Below are 13,592 nucleotides of genomic sequence, written 5' to 3'. Positions count from 1 at the left end.
GCCCTCCTTGCCCCTGCGAGCTGAACCAAAGTCCTGTCAATGTAGCGAGAGGATTTCTGTATCAAATTGCTGGTCTTGTATGGAGCCGGTGGGCTCCTCATCTCACAGGCTAACATCTGTTACATTTTATTTTTGTGTGGTTTTGTAAGTGGCTGTTTCAGGTTTTATTCTTCCAGGTACCACCAGGTTGAGATAATTTAGTTTCCACATTCCTTTGTAAGATGTCCAGGTCTGATCCCAGTTTTTTGCTACATTGGTATTGGGCTCTGGGCAGGATCACTGCTTGGAAGACTGGCCTGCTGCAAGTTGCAGAAATGTTCACCTGCAACATTAAGGGTGTGTTTTAGGGCTTGGCTCTATCCTTAACATTGAAGTTGGGGGGTGGTAGAGTGGGTCACCTTCCTTTTGAGCAGGGTGGTTTTGCCTTACATAGTATCTGTTGTGATTCTCTGGGAAATGGGGACAGCTTGGGATGTGAAGTGGTGGTCCATGCAATTAACTTTGAAGCTTTAATTCAAGAAGTTAGATCTTATACCTGAATATGCCAAGGCATGGCATACAATAATTGAATCTGTCTTTTCTGAGGTTATACTCACCAGGAAGAATATTTGCTACATATTTCTAATGAATATCCCTACAGCATGCTTCAGAGTGTAGTTTTAAAACCTGTTTTGGTTGTCATGGAATTGAGTGTTATTTAGATAGTATTAGAGATTGCTTACATTACTAGATACTTTAAAAAGCCCTTATTTGCATCTTTTAACTTAATTCTGTAAGTATCTTCTCTATTTTAATTTTAACAGTGCCTTTCCCACTCTGAATTTGGACAGCACCAGAACTTTGCTTTATTCTTTTCCAGCCATCCATGTATACCAAAAACATCCTTGTGTCTTTCTTGGGTGACTTGGTGTAGTGTGAGGTGTTCCTGCCCACGGCAGGGGCCTTGGAACTAGATGATTTTAAGGTCCTTTCCAACCCTAACCATTCTATGATTCTTGTTGTATCTCCCAGTGAGTTACAGGCTTTAAATTTGCTTTCAGCTCTTTAACTAGCCAAAGCTTTTTGTGAAGTTTGGGTTGACTTCATTGTCCTCCGATTTTTGCCATGGAAAGGAGAAAAAGTTCTCTTCTGTCTGAAGCTGCCACTGAAGGCCATTTCTCTTTTTATAATGCTTGACAGTAGGAAGTCCTAGTTTAACACTAGTACTTGCACAGAATGGAATGCATCCATCTTAAATGAACAGGAGGCTGATGGGTCCATTATTTTTAGAGTTCGTCCAAAATGTGGGGTTTGCATTTTTTGTTGGTTTTGCAAGCTGCAGTAAGGATTCCAAATTGCTTCACTTTAATAAGTGGATTTACTAAATACAGGGCAGACGTCTGATCATGCTGAACCCAGAGGCAGGCCTGGTGAATTTTGGAGTTGCCTGTGTGCCAGTGTCATTGTCCTTAATTAACAAGAGGTCAGCTTCACATGGACAGCGGGCTGCTTGGTACACACGTGGAGGAATCTGACGCAAGAACCTGTGGGTTTCCAGGGCTTTTACCAAAGGCTATGCCACCTCTTGCCTTGAGGTATCTCACCTTCCCACATGCACCCTTCTGCCCATTTGTCCATCCCTTATGCCTGAGGACCATGTGTGCATTTTGAGGCCCTACAATGTAATGTTCACTTTCATGGGAGGTAGAGGCCCAGCGGTCACTGCCAGCTAGGAGATGTCTGGGAGGAAGCACCGCTGCTCTAGGAGCTGCGGAGCTGCTGCAAGAGGCGCTGCTTGGCTGTCTCCGGGACTCCAGAGCCTTGCCAGTTTAGTGTGTGGTGGGTTCAGTGCTCCTTTGAAGAACTAAATGTTTCATATGGATGTCAAAGAATGCAGAGTGAGTCCTGTAATGCTACCACTGCTTTGTGGGGAATATCACTGTTTTTTAATTAAGCTGCATAAACCAGGTGATCAAGTAGTGTGAATGCTATTTTGATGAGCAGATTGCGTTCGTGACACAGGGAATACAGGTGTCTGCTTTTAATGATTTAAATTGGAAATAACTGCATGGAAGTCTGGGACCTCCTGAACAGAAATGATGAGAGTAGAGGATTTGCCACTTGCTTGGTGTCTGGGCTTTTAATCATGTTACTTGTGAAATAACTCTAGTAATATATTTAGAGAGTGAACTCTAAATTGGATTACCATTATTTAATGTTATGAAATTACCAGGTAGCATACCAGTATAATTTACAGATTCAGCAGCCACCAGTGCTATGTCTAAAACTCATACTCCTTTATTTTCACTATTAGGTGCCTCATTTGGATGTGTTCTAGGCTATACAATTATTATAATGCTATTTGTATAGACACTACTGCAAGAGCACCTTTGAAACTGTTCAATTTAAGAAGATGAGGATGTGCTCTGTATGACAAAGATTGTAAGAGAGACATTCCAGTTTTATTATTTGTTACAAGTCTTAACTGAAATCTGAGACATTTGTTAAATGAAGGATTTATGTATAAACAAAAATATAGTTGTTAAAATTGATAGATGGAGTGGCTCATTTAACATTGATACCTGGGCTGACATAGGAAATGGTGCTGTCTGAACATAAGCCATACATGTATCATAAATAGTTGCTAACCCATGATCTCTTGTATTTTAGTCTCTTTCAACATTCTGCCCAGTAGTTCTTTGTGGAAGTTTTTTGCACACTACAGCCACAGTTTGTTTTTTTAATGCAGCTTGTAACAGTTATTAGTCATTTTGCTTTGGTTCAGAACTTTGTCTGAAATTTGTGTTGGATCACATCTAAGAGAAATAATTATTTGAAAGAATGCCTGTGCTTAGCCAGAGTGTACTATTTGTAGCTTTTTGAGAAACTTGACTGCTTTTATATTAGCAACGTGAAAATTGAAATTGACAAAAAACTTGAAGGAGGATGTGTATTTTGTTAGTAAAATAACTCACATTTTTCTGTCAGGCTTTGTAAGTACTGGAGCATTTGGAGATAAATTTAAGCAGCATTTATGTGTAGATAGAAAGGGCAAATGACCATCAACAGAACACATCTTGACTTTTGAAAATTAACCTTTACAGAGCCAGAGCTCACCTGAGGCATCGATCGTTACCACAGTTCATGCCAGTTTGTTGTGCTGCTCTGGTAACTTCCTCTTCAGAGCATACTAGATTTCCTGTGGCAGTCTTTCTATTTACCACAAGTGCTTTTGGAAGTGCAGAGGGTAAAACCCATTTAGAAGTGTTACGAGTTAGCACATTCACTTCTGCTGATTAAAAGGCAAGAAGCAAGGAGCAGTCTGTCTCTTAGCCTCATGGGGATGACTTGAAACCTGGCTGTGCAGAGTCCTTCCACGGCTACTTAAGTGACTTGGCTGAAAAACAAGGAAGCCACCAAAGGCTGCCTGTTAGTTAGAAATAAATTGTAAAAATGACATACTAATGAGTAGAAAGCTTGAAGCTAGGATTTGAAAATAGTGATACAAAATGCAAGAATCAATAGATTAAAACCACAATGCAAATTTTTATTACATAGCTAGATCTGTGCATAAAAAAGGTCCTGTCAGTGCTAGCATAGATGTGGTTGTGCTACAGAGCCCTGTGCCAGCAGCACTTGAAGCCACCCAGAATGTTCTGAAAAAAAAAGGTGGTTTTCTGGTGTATCTTACATTGTTTGGAAAAGTGGTTTAACTCCATGTGTGGATGAGGGTTTTGTCTCCACAGAGGAGCTTTGCCTGGTATGGTTTTACCAGTATAGGTATCGCAACAAAACCTTTGTCTTTCCAAGGGTTAGTTAGATAAGCAGTTAAGAAGAGTTTCCCTTATCCTTTATTTAATCATCAAATTCAAACACTAGAAATACATATTCTAGTATGAGGCATCCCTGCCCATGGCAGGGGGGTTGGAACTTCATGATCTTAAGGTCCTTTCCAGCCCTAACTATTCTATGAGTCTATGACTCTATAAGACCTAAAATCTAACTTAAAATCAGATGCAAGGTTAGTGGTGTTGAAGTGTTAGATATGAGATTGCTTCTATTTTGGTGGCTTCCAGAAATGCTTTAAATCTGAGGAAGGACAGTTCTTTGTGGATCTGACTTATAGACTGGTCAGAGCATTAAAAAAAAAATGTCTGAAATCAGGAAGCTTTTCTTTTTTGAGGTTTTTAAGGTAAGTTCTTCATCTTGCATGTGGCCAATAAAAAATAAACCTTAATCCTAGAAATTAAAGTTCATTATATGTAGATTCTTACTTTGACAGATAGTCTTCAGTTCATATTGGTGTCTTTGGTGAGAGTCCCTGCATGAGTGAGTTGTGCAGAATTAGGTCTTTATGACCCAGCTTTCTTTGTATTTAGATTTATCAGGCAGGCTTTTCAGGGTACTTGGATCCTGCAATATTTTGTTTTGCTTTAAATAAAGCAAACAGAACCCAAATAGGTAGTCCTTTGTTAATTTTTCAATTATGAAACAAGGGTACTGTGAAATTCATTAAGTTTGTAGATAGCTGGATACAGTGGAGGGAAGGTGGTAGCATCTTCAAGCCAAGCTCTTTTGTTTACTTCATTTTATCCAAGCTCAGTGATGACTCATTAGATGCCTTTGTTAACTGATTATTTCAGTGGGTGAAAGGTTGTATGAAAGTTAATCTAAAAAGTGAACACTAATGCTAAGAAATGCTTTAAGGCAGCTGGAGGAGCCCAAAGTTAGAGTTAGAAAGATAGGGAGAGGAAGCAGAAAGGTGGAAAAGAGAGCAGAGCAAGCATGGGTTCTCAACAGAGTAATTTTTAACAGATGTTTATGCGGCGTGGTTAAGCAGGAGCAGCTAATAACCTAACTGCATGAAGTCTGCACCTCTGATCTCTGTGCAAACTTCACTGACTGCACTGAGAAATGATATTAGGTGGAAATGAACATTAAACTTTTCCCAGTTTTCATCTATAACTTTGGTTTGTTTTTTCTCTGCCAAAGTTGACTGGTATATAATTTTACATCTTAATATCTGACCTGCATTTCTGCATTGTGCTGGCATACCTTAAGGAGAAAGCCCAAAACCTTTCCTTAAGTCGCATTGCGTTGCAGGTACACTGCAGTCACAGCAGAAACCTCTCCTGCTGAACACCACCATGGGGTCAGCAGCAGCATTTCCTGCCAGTCCATGTATGTGCATGGTCGTGTTCTGGTTATTGAGCTGACAAGCCTTTATGTTTTTCTTATTCATACTTTCTTTAGGTGATTGTTTCTGCACCGCTCTCTGCTGCTTATTCAGTCTACCACGTGGTTTAGCCAGGAACTTTGAAGCTTTGTTCAGTATGTTATTTCCTTCATTAAGCTTTCTTTCAATGACAGTATGTGTAAATATTTTTATCTCGGTGCTGCTTCTTTCTCTGATCACAAATAATTTTGCTGTTGATGCTTGTTATTTGTTAAAAGTCCAAAGGATTTTTGTATCACAGATACATAAATTTATCTGTCATATATAATTTCTACCCAAAATATTCACTGTCTGCAAAAGCATTTAATAATAATTCTGAAGTAGAAAAAACATATTTTCCAAGGAAATTTATACAGTTCTAACCTTATAATGCTCTGTAAAATTGCAAATATACATTATTTTTTGAATGAAGCAGAAATTACTGCATGCTTTTCTTTTTTTTGCAATTCTTTTAAAAATTTGGTACCACATTTCTTTGTTGCCGTGAAGTACTTGATTTTAGCTATGAGTAGCAGTCAACCTGCCTGCAGTCAGCTCACCAAAGAAGAGCCAGTATATGTGTATTTAATATTTAGAATATTTTTGTGTAAATTTTGATAGTTGAAATACTAAGTTGCAGCACCCAGATAATTATTTCTGACACAGCTGTAGTGTTTTTCTCTGAATTACATCTAGTCAAATATCACATTTTTGAGAAACAAAGTATGTGAAATTTATTCTGCTCAAATCTGTCTACATAGTTATAAAAGAAGATCAAAGAAAAGTTTTAAAATACATGAATTGTGTGCTTAGAAATGTACTCAGTCTGGAAGTCTAATACTGCTGAACTGGAGAGCAGCCACTCTGTGTGCTCTGAAGAGTGTGGATGAAAGGAAATCTGAAAATGGAAAGAACGGGGAAAAGTGGAATTGAGTAAAGGGGAAAATAGCCTAAAAGTGGTGTGGTTTAATTCAGACTATTTTCTCTTCTTTTTAAATACCTCACTGAAGGAAACAAGTAATACCATATCTTGACCAAACAGCTATTTGTTATGAAAAGTAAAGGTGCTGAAAGCTTGATGGAGAAGAGGACTACAGAGCTGAGACAGATCTCTTCAGTGTCATGGTAAGCTGGCATCTGCAGAGACCTGGTACAAGGCTTCAGGAGTTGTGGTTTTGATTGTATTACTGGTCTTGTTGATGAATTGTGCCCCCAGCATCCCTTGTTTAACATTGTCTATATAGTAAGTGCCAAAGGAGGCAGGCACATATGCTGTTTCAAGCAGGTGCTGGACTTTTGTTATCACTCTTTGCAGCAACTGGGAGTGGACTTGTGGTGGTGTTACTGTGAGGAAGAAGAATCCAGTCATCTGCTGTGTGACTCTGCTCTCCTGTCCGTCTTCCTGGCATCTTCATCCAGCAATGCAGCTTGCACCACATCATCAAATCATGCTTAGAGTGTCTGCAGTTGCTCATACCTGGCTTTTGGTCATACATGTTTCTACGTATGTATTTCCTAGTGCATGCTCAGGTTATGTGAAAAATGCATCTAATACAGCTTGTCTGTACTCTGGATGAACATAAACGCCAAACTGGAAAAAGGCTTTTTAAAGATTAGCAACTCGGGTGTATTACATTTATCTAGATGAGACAAAGGATTCCTCCTATTTCAGTGTTCATTGAGACTCACATATAAAATGCAGAATGAGGACAGCTTTTCTTAAATGAAAATACATTACTTCAGTGTGTATATATATATATATAAAAGTTTTAAGTTACTGCTTTGAATAATCAGAATAACTGTCCTTTGCTATACAAACCTTGTCCTCATTATTAGGCTAAAATAACGTTCATAAGGCAGTTGTGACACGTAGCATGGTTTTGGTTACAGAGCAGAAACAGGTGCAGTTTTGCTGTTGGCATTGCATAAAAAAATTCAGAAAAACAGAGGAAGGGAACATCAGTACCAGCCAGACTTTTTTGTTTGTTGTATATAGATACCCAATTTCTTCTGTTATCATTGGTATGTGTCTAGGGAGAAGATAATCGTAAACTGCTGGCGGGTAGTCAAGTCATGTATTAAACATGCATCAGCCTCTCAAAACCAGGATCTAGATACAAGTTAGTATCAAGTTAGTGGATGAATTGGAATGCACACTCTTTGATTGGAAGGATATTTGGCTCTTATACTGAAATAGGACAGCTTGGAGGCAGCATTTAGGTAGAGGTATACTTGTTTCTCAAAACCTACTGTTGGCATGGACCTGGGGACAGCCATCCAAATAATGGCTGCAGCAGAGGAAATTGCACTTTTTAATGCTAGATTATACACCTTCATCTTTCTGTCGGACACACCTGTTTCTTCTTCTTGTTTACATACTTTTTTGTAGTTCCAACAAATATTTTTTTAAGAGTAGTTTGTGGCAAAACCTAAGATTGCACATCACGCCCTGTGCTTGAGGCATTGTAAGTGCACTGACATTGGTGTTAACTTCTGTTATTCGCTAGTGTGAAGGAAAATCATCCCTGTCAAATGACTGTTAAAGACTAAACAAAACAAAATAACCTTTGTAAGCAAAAAAAAGGGTTTGTTTTTAATTTAAATAACTAAATCTTTTTGTTGCTGTCTTGTTTTTTTAGAAACTATATGCTGTAGCAGAAAAAGAAATGCTGTGTGTGACAGCTTTGAGATGCTAGGCTTGCTGCTTCTTGATAAGTTTTGTGACTGTGTTTGCTGGTTTTGGACTGCAAGCGTTTCAGTAGCTTCCAAGACCCTGGCACTAGATGGAGCTTTAATCTACTTGCACTTAGAAGTGTATTAAGTTTAACCGCAAATTAAAAACAGGAAAGAATAAATTAAGATACATATGTCTGCTGCTACATTTACAGTGCTCTTTTCCCCTTTTGTTAGCAGAGTGGTGTAAATTATAATTTAAATTTAATTTAAATTAAAATTAAAGTATTGCAGCGGGATCTCCTTGATCTAGTAGGTTCTTTATAATCACTCTTACTAGCACCCTTTAATGTATTCTCAGGCTCATGGGAGAAGTTGCTGTAAGTTAGATTTGCTGAAAATGTGCTTCATGTTTAAGCTAATGACTAGTCTGTGCTGAATAAAGGTAATGCCATTTTCTGAACGAAGTTCTTGTTTATATTTCAGGATGGGGTGGGGGTGACCAAGCCTTCTGTTTGCTCTGCTCATTCAGTAATGCATTTGCATTTTTACTTCATGCTACCAAAGCCAGCAATTCAGAATCATCTGTTATCAGTCACTTCATTTTTCTCCATGTGTTACTCTTGGAAATATTGAGCAAATAGAAACAAATAAAAGCCAGCTTTGAAACTGTAGTGTTTAATACTTTTCATTTAGCAAGCACCACGTCTCCCAGGCTGCACAGTACATATCAGAAATTTAAGACTATCTCTGCCTTCCACAGAAGTAACTGGAAGTAGATTTGGTTTTTTTCTGAGGTGCCAGTGTTCTTATCAGCAAGAGACTGCTTCACTCCAAACCATTATCTAGACACTGAAGTAACAAATATGTAATCAGTTCCTACTCACAGCCCCTCTGCCATTTTATTAAATGATTTAATATTGTAAACCAGGAGATACATACTTGAGGAAAAAAATCAGAAGGCTCAGAACACTGGAGGTGATAAGAAGATGACTGCATATAGCATCTCACTCCCATTGCCTTCTCAGGATCTAATCCTTCAGTGTCTTTCACCTTTTATCGGCAGGACCGAGGGACTCCACATATACCACAGAATGAAAAACCTTTGTAGAAAACTGTACATGAATGCAGTATTGCCAATATGAAGAAAAGCTCATATTTCTGGAGGACTCCTACTTTACTACTAAACTGTTAAGGAACCATATTATTTATGGAAGACTACACGCGGTGCTGTAGATGACCGGGTTTGCATCTGGCAATGTGATTACAGTATGGGCTGTACACAGCAGGGGAACAGCACAAGCAGCTTTCAGAAAAACACCCTGCTGCAGAAAGTAATTTTAGAAGGGTGTTTTGTAGTTGACCTGGCAAAATTTTAATTGCTGCTTGTGACCAGACTAAGTGTATTCAAAGTCATAATCTCCATATATGAATCTCAAGTGAAGTCTGGTGATTAGGTATCTTTTAAGAATTTGCTCTTACAAAGTTGTCACCAGTTGCATTCAGACTGTCAAATGTCATTAGTACTGGTTTCAAGGGAAGTAGTTTGCCACCCTTTGAAGACAGAAGGAAGTAGTAGGAATGAATACACTGATACCCAATTCCTCATGCATCTGAAGAGCAGTGAGAAGTTGTAATTCCTAGTGGCATCACTGATACAGGGCATAAAAAGGTTAAATGTCATTACTTTATACTTTCATTTCATTTTGCAAAAGTAGCTTGTAAAGTTACTAAGGATCAAAGTTGCTGGAGCATTCTTTGCTGTATCTGGCAGCTGCTCTGCTGTTGTGCGTGTGGATACTGTTTTGTTAAATGGGTAGATCTGGCTGGTAAGATGTCCTTTGGCACAATATAGGAAGTATATCTACAGAAATAAGTGTGGTAAAATCTGCACAGTGCATAAACTAACTTCTGTTTCTTTTTTAGATGCTCTTTATCTCAATCTCATATGTACTGATTAATGTAGCTGGACAACTCTTCCTTTGCAAGTGGGAAAGAAGATGCATACATTTTCAAAGATGGCTAAAGGATTTACCCACAAAGCTTCCTCTGGCCTGAAGATCTGGAAAAGTTTCTCCTTTGGAAATGTAGAGGTTAGATACTAGATTAGATGTAGATGTTCAAATAAATAACTGTAATCCCTGAAGTCTGGATAATATCTTGGCAAGTAAACTAAGCAAGCTCAGGGAATGCAGAACAAAGGAATCTGTGGTGACTAGCGACTGATTAGTTTATACAGAGAGCAAGACCATGTTTATATAGATGTATGTTGTCTACTGCATTGCTGTTCTTCATTTAATTACTCCCAAGGGTGTGTCTTATGCCCTTGCTTTAAGAAATTCTTGACAAGCATGAGCTTGTCTGCATGGCTGAATTTTTAGTGTTCCCTTTAAAAATGGGTATACAAAACTGCAGACACAATTCCAGTGTTGTTCATGCCAATGCCACAAGGAGAGTTAAAATCACCTCCTTGTTCCTTCTTACTACATTGCACTTGCTCAAGCACAACCAGTTGCTGCAGGGTGGTAGGTCAAACTGAGACGTAATGCAGACAGGTCCCTTCCAACCCTAACCATTCTGTGATAAATTACAGTTTCACAGGAAGAAAAAAAATCTGTGATAAATAAACTACTCGGAATGTTCCTTACTAGTTGCAGGGATCAGGCTAATGAAACCAAGCCAGGAAGCAGCATCTCTGTTGGTGTAAACCCAAAGTAATACTATAACTTTGAATGGAATTAGTCCAGAGCAGCATGTGTTAGCATACTATGGGAGGGAAGCTCTGCCTTCCTGATAATTATTCTTACTAAAATCTCTGCTTGCCCATTTTTTGTAATGTTTTATTTACCTGCTGTATTAGATGCTTTTGGAGTTGGGTGCATCAGACACTTGAGGACAATGTTCTTTACAAATACTGCTTCTGAAAAAGTATGAAGTTCTTTCCTTTTGTTGTGTTGGCAGTCAGGCAGGATGACAGCACTGTGAGTGAAAAGTAGAAAGGGCAAACAGAGACATGTTCTGTAACCACCCAGGGCCTGAATCTGGTTGTGTACTGTTCCTTGTGATGATACCACTCCTGATCTCCGAATGATTCCCGATTCAAGAGAATAGGTCCACAGTCGCTGTGGCAACCAAACCACAGAAAGCAATTTATGACCTAAAGCTGAGGTTGCTCCTCTTTGAGCTTTGGGGTGGGTTTTCCCCTCCTAGCAAGCTACATTAAATGGCCAAGAAAGCATAGCAACTGTTCTTTGATTATGACAGTGCTTTGATAATTGCATTTTACTCTGACCTAATCTCAGTAATAGGAAAAAAAAACCCAAACAGAAGTTGGGAACTGAAATTATGGCACTCATGATTTTGCCATTAAAGCACTGAATTTTTTCTTTATTGCTTCACTACAAAATCTGACCTTGAATTCTGATCTTCTTCCAGGCCTATCTATTCAGAGACTTTGCTTTGACCAGTAGGAGTATACGAATAGGACAGGCAGGATTCACGGGAGTCCTCCGCAAGGCATGCAGTTGTTTGCAGCATCCAGTTAGACATGGCCTGCAAAGAATGCACAGAAATTGTCATTGTGTTCTCATCTTCTTTTTGATAGGTAAAGAAAGCTTTGTTTGTTTCTTCGGATAATTCTGTTATTTATATCAGGAGTGCCTGTGATGCTCAGTGTGTGACATTTGAGGAAATCTTTTTGAAATCTCACACGCAAACTTTACAGGTTTATTCTGTCATGTACCATTGCACTGAGTCTTAGTCACCCTGCAGCCTTCCAATGAAGCAGGACTTCAATTTCTATAATTAAAACAAATCAAAAACATTTATTAATTTAAAAAAAGAAATACATTCAGTCACTTTGATTCATCTTTATTTCTCTTCAGTGAGCAAAAATCTTTTGTCTCTCACAGCTGAATATTAATAGGTGAGCAGGAAATAATTTTGTCGCTTTGCTCCTCTCTGGACGAGACAAAACCACTTCTTGCATACAAGAGGCTTAGGCATAAAATAGACACTAGGCTACTCTGCAGTGTCAAGGCTGATATGCTTCCCAGTATATTCAGAAGATCTGGGTCTCTCGAGACTGTAACTTCAGAAAGTCACATTTGTGAGCTTAGGCAGCTGGTAAGCAGGAATGTTAGAGCTCTGGGTCCCTGAAGTGGCTGAACCCTTCTGAAGACTGTTGTGAGAAAGAGGATGTTAGAGTAGGAATTGAGTTCTAAACAGAGCCTAGTCCAACCTCCAATTGCTCTTCTCTCTGTGGTAGACATTTTGTCTCTGTGTCTTCCCGGGTCACGTACCACTTGTGTTTGAGTTTGTGTCCAGAATAGCTTGTGTTCAACAGTCTGCCAAGAGCACAGAAAGCCCTGTGTTGTAGGTAACTCCCAGTCTGACCTTTTGTACTGAGCCTGTCACCAACAGCTGGGAAAGGTCCCATCATCAAAGCTTTCTCTCTGTAGCAGAAGTATGTGCCTGCCTTTAACAGTTTACTGGCAATGTGTTTGTCTGGCATTGGATTGCTGGATTGTAGTAGTCATCTCAGGCTTCATCCCCATTGTTGGGGGAGGTCTCCTTGGGGGAGGTTTTCTTGAGCTGGGTTGTTTGGGGGATGGAAATTGGTGAGTTCTGCCTGTGCTGGCCTCCCAAGGTGTTCTGCTGCCTCTTGCTGCTACGTGCCATGGATGCTTTTGCCTGCTCCCACATGAATATAATACGAGATGCAGGGCATATGAGAGGAACAGGAGAGCAGCAGCTCTTCTATTCTTTAAAGGTCATTTAACCTTTAAAGGGCTGAATACTGGTTTGCTCAGGCAGGTTTTTTTTTGGATTTTTTCTTTTTCTGGTGGTACCAAAACAAACTCATTTAAATAATTATAACATTTTCCCTATATTTCCTTTCATGCCATTTTTTCACAGAGCCCACAGCAGTATTAACTGCCAGCTATTGCAGTATATGCTAAATACAGTGGAGCATCTGAGTCTTACGTAATAATGCTGTGCTGAGTACCTTTTGTGTTTCAACCTAGAAGAGCTCCATGTTGCTGTGATTACCTTGATGACAGACCATTGGATTTTGGTTGTTGTTGCAAGTGGAAAAAATAGCAATTGATACAGTAGAATTAATTTGCTTCACTACCAAGTTGTTACTTCTGATGGAACAGCAGGCTACATTGGGCAAAAGTATGTCAGGATGCAAAGATACTGTAGTCCCAGCACCTAGCACTATGCAGACCCTTGTTACAGAGAAGATCCTTTGTTCTTCAATGTATTAATGAGGAATTCCTTTCTACTTTCAGCTCTGATAATGGCAACTGTAGCACTTGCTCCAGCAGCTGATCTAACTAAGGAAGCAGTTGGTTTGTGTGTTTCTTGGAGGCTAATGCAGTGCTACTGCTAAATTTTTACAGCTCTGTCGTGTTAATGCCAGAAAAGAGAGAGTATTTGATTTTCTTAAAAAAACCAAACAATCTGACCACAAACCTTGCTTTTTGTGGTCAGCCCCTCATAAATGCTCTGGACTCCATTCAGTTCGTTCTACTGAATAATTTCAGCATAAGGCCCTTGTAAAGTTGGCTCTAAAATGGATTTAGTCCAAACCTTTTGTTTGTTAGTAAAGAAGAAGTTATAGACAGTAGATCTTTCTTGTTTAATATGTATAAGCTCCTTTTACAAGCTCTATCCAAAGAACATTCAGTTAATTACTCAAGGCATCTTGTTATTTGGA

This window comes from Psittacula echo, assembly GCF_963264785.1.
Source record: "Psittacula echo genome assembly, chromosome: 7".
Taxonomy (NCBI): Eukaryota; Metazoa; Chordata; class Aves; order Psittaciformes; family Psittacidae; genus Psittacula; species Psittacula echo.
The sequence above is the reverse complement of the archived record's forward strand: the minus strand, read 5'-3'. Positions refer to the sequence as shown.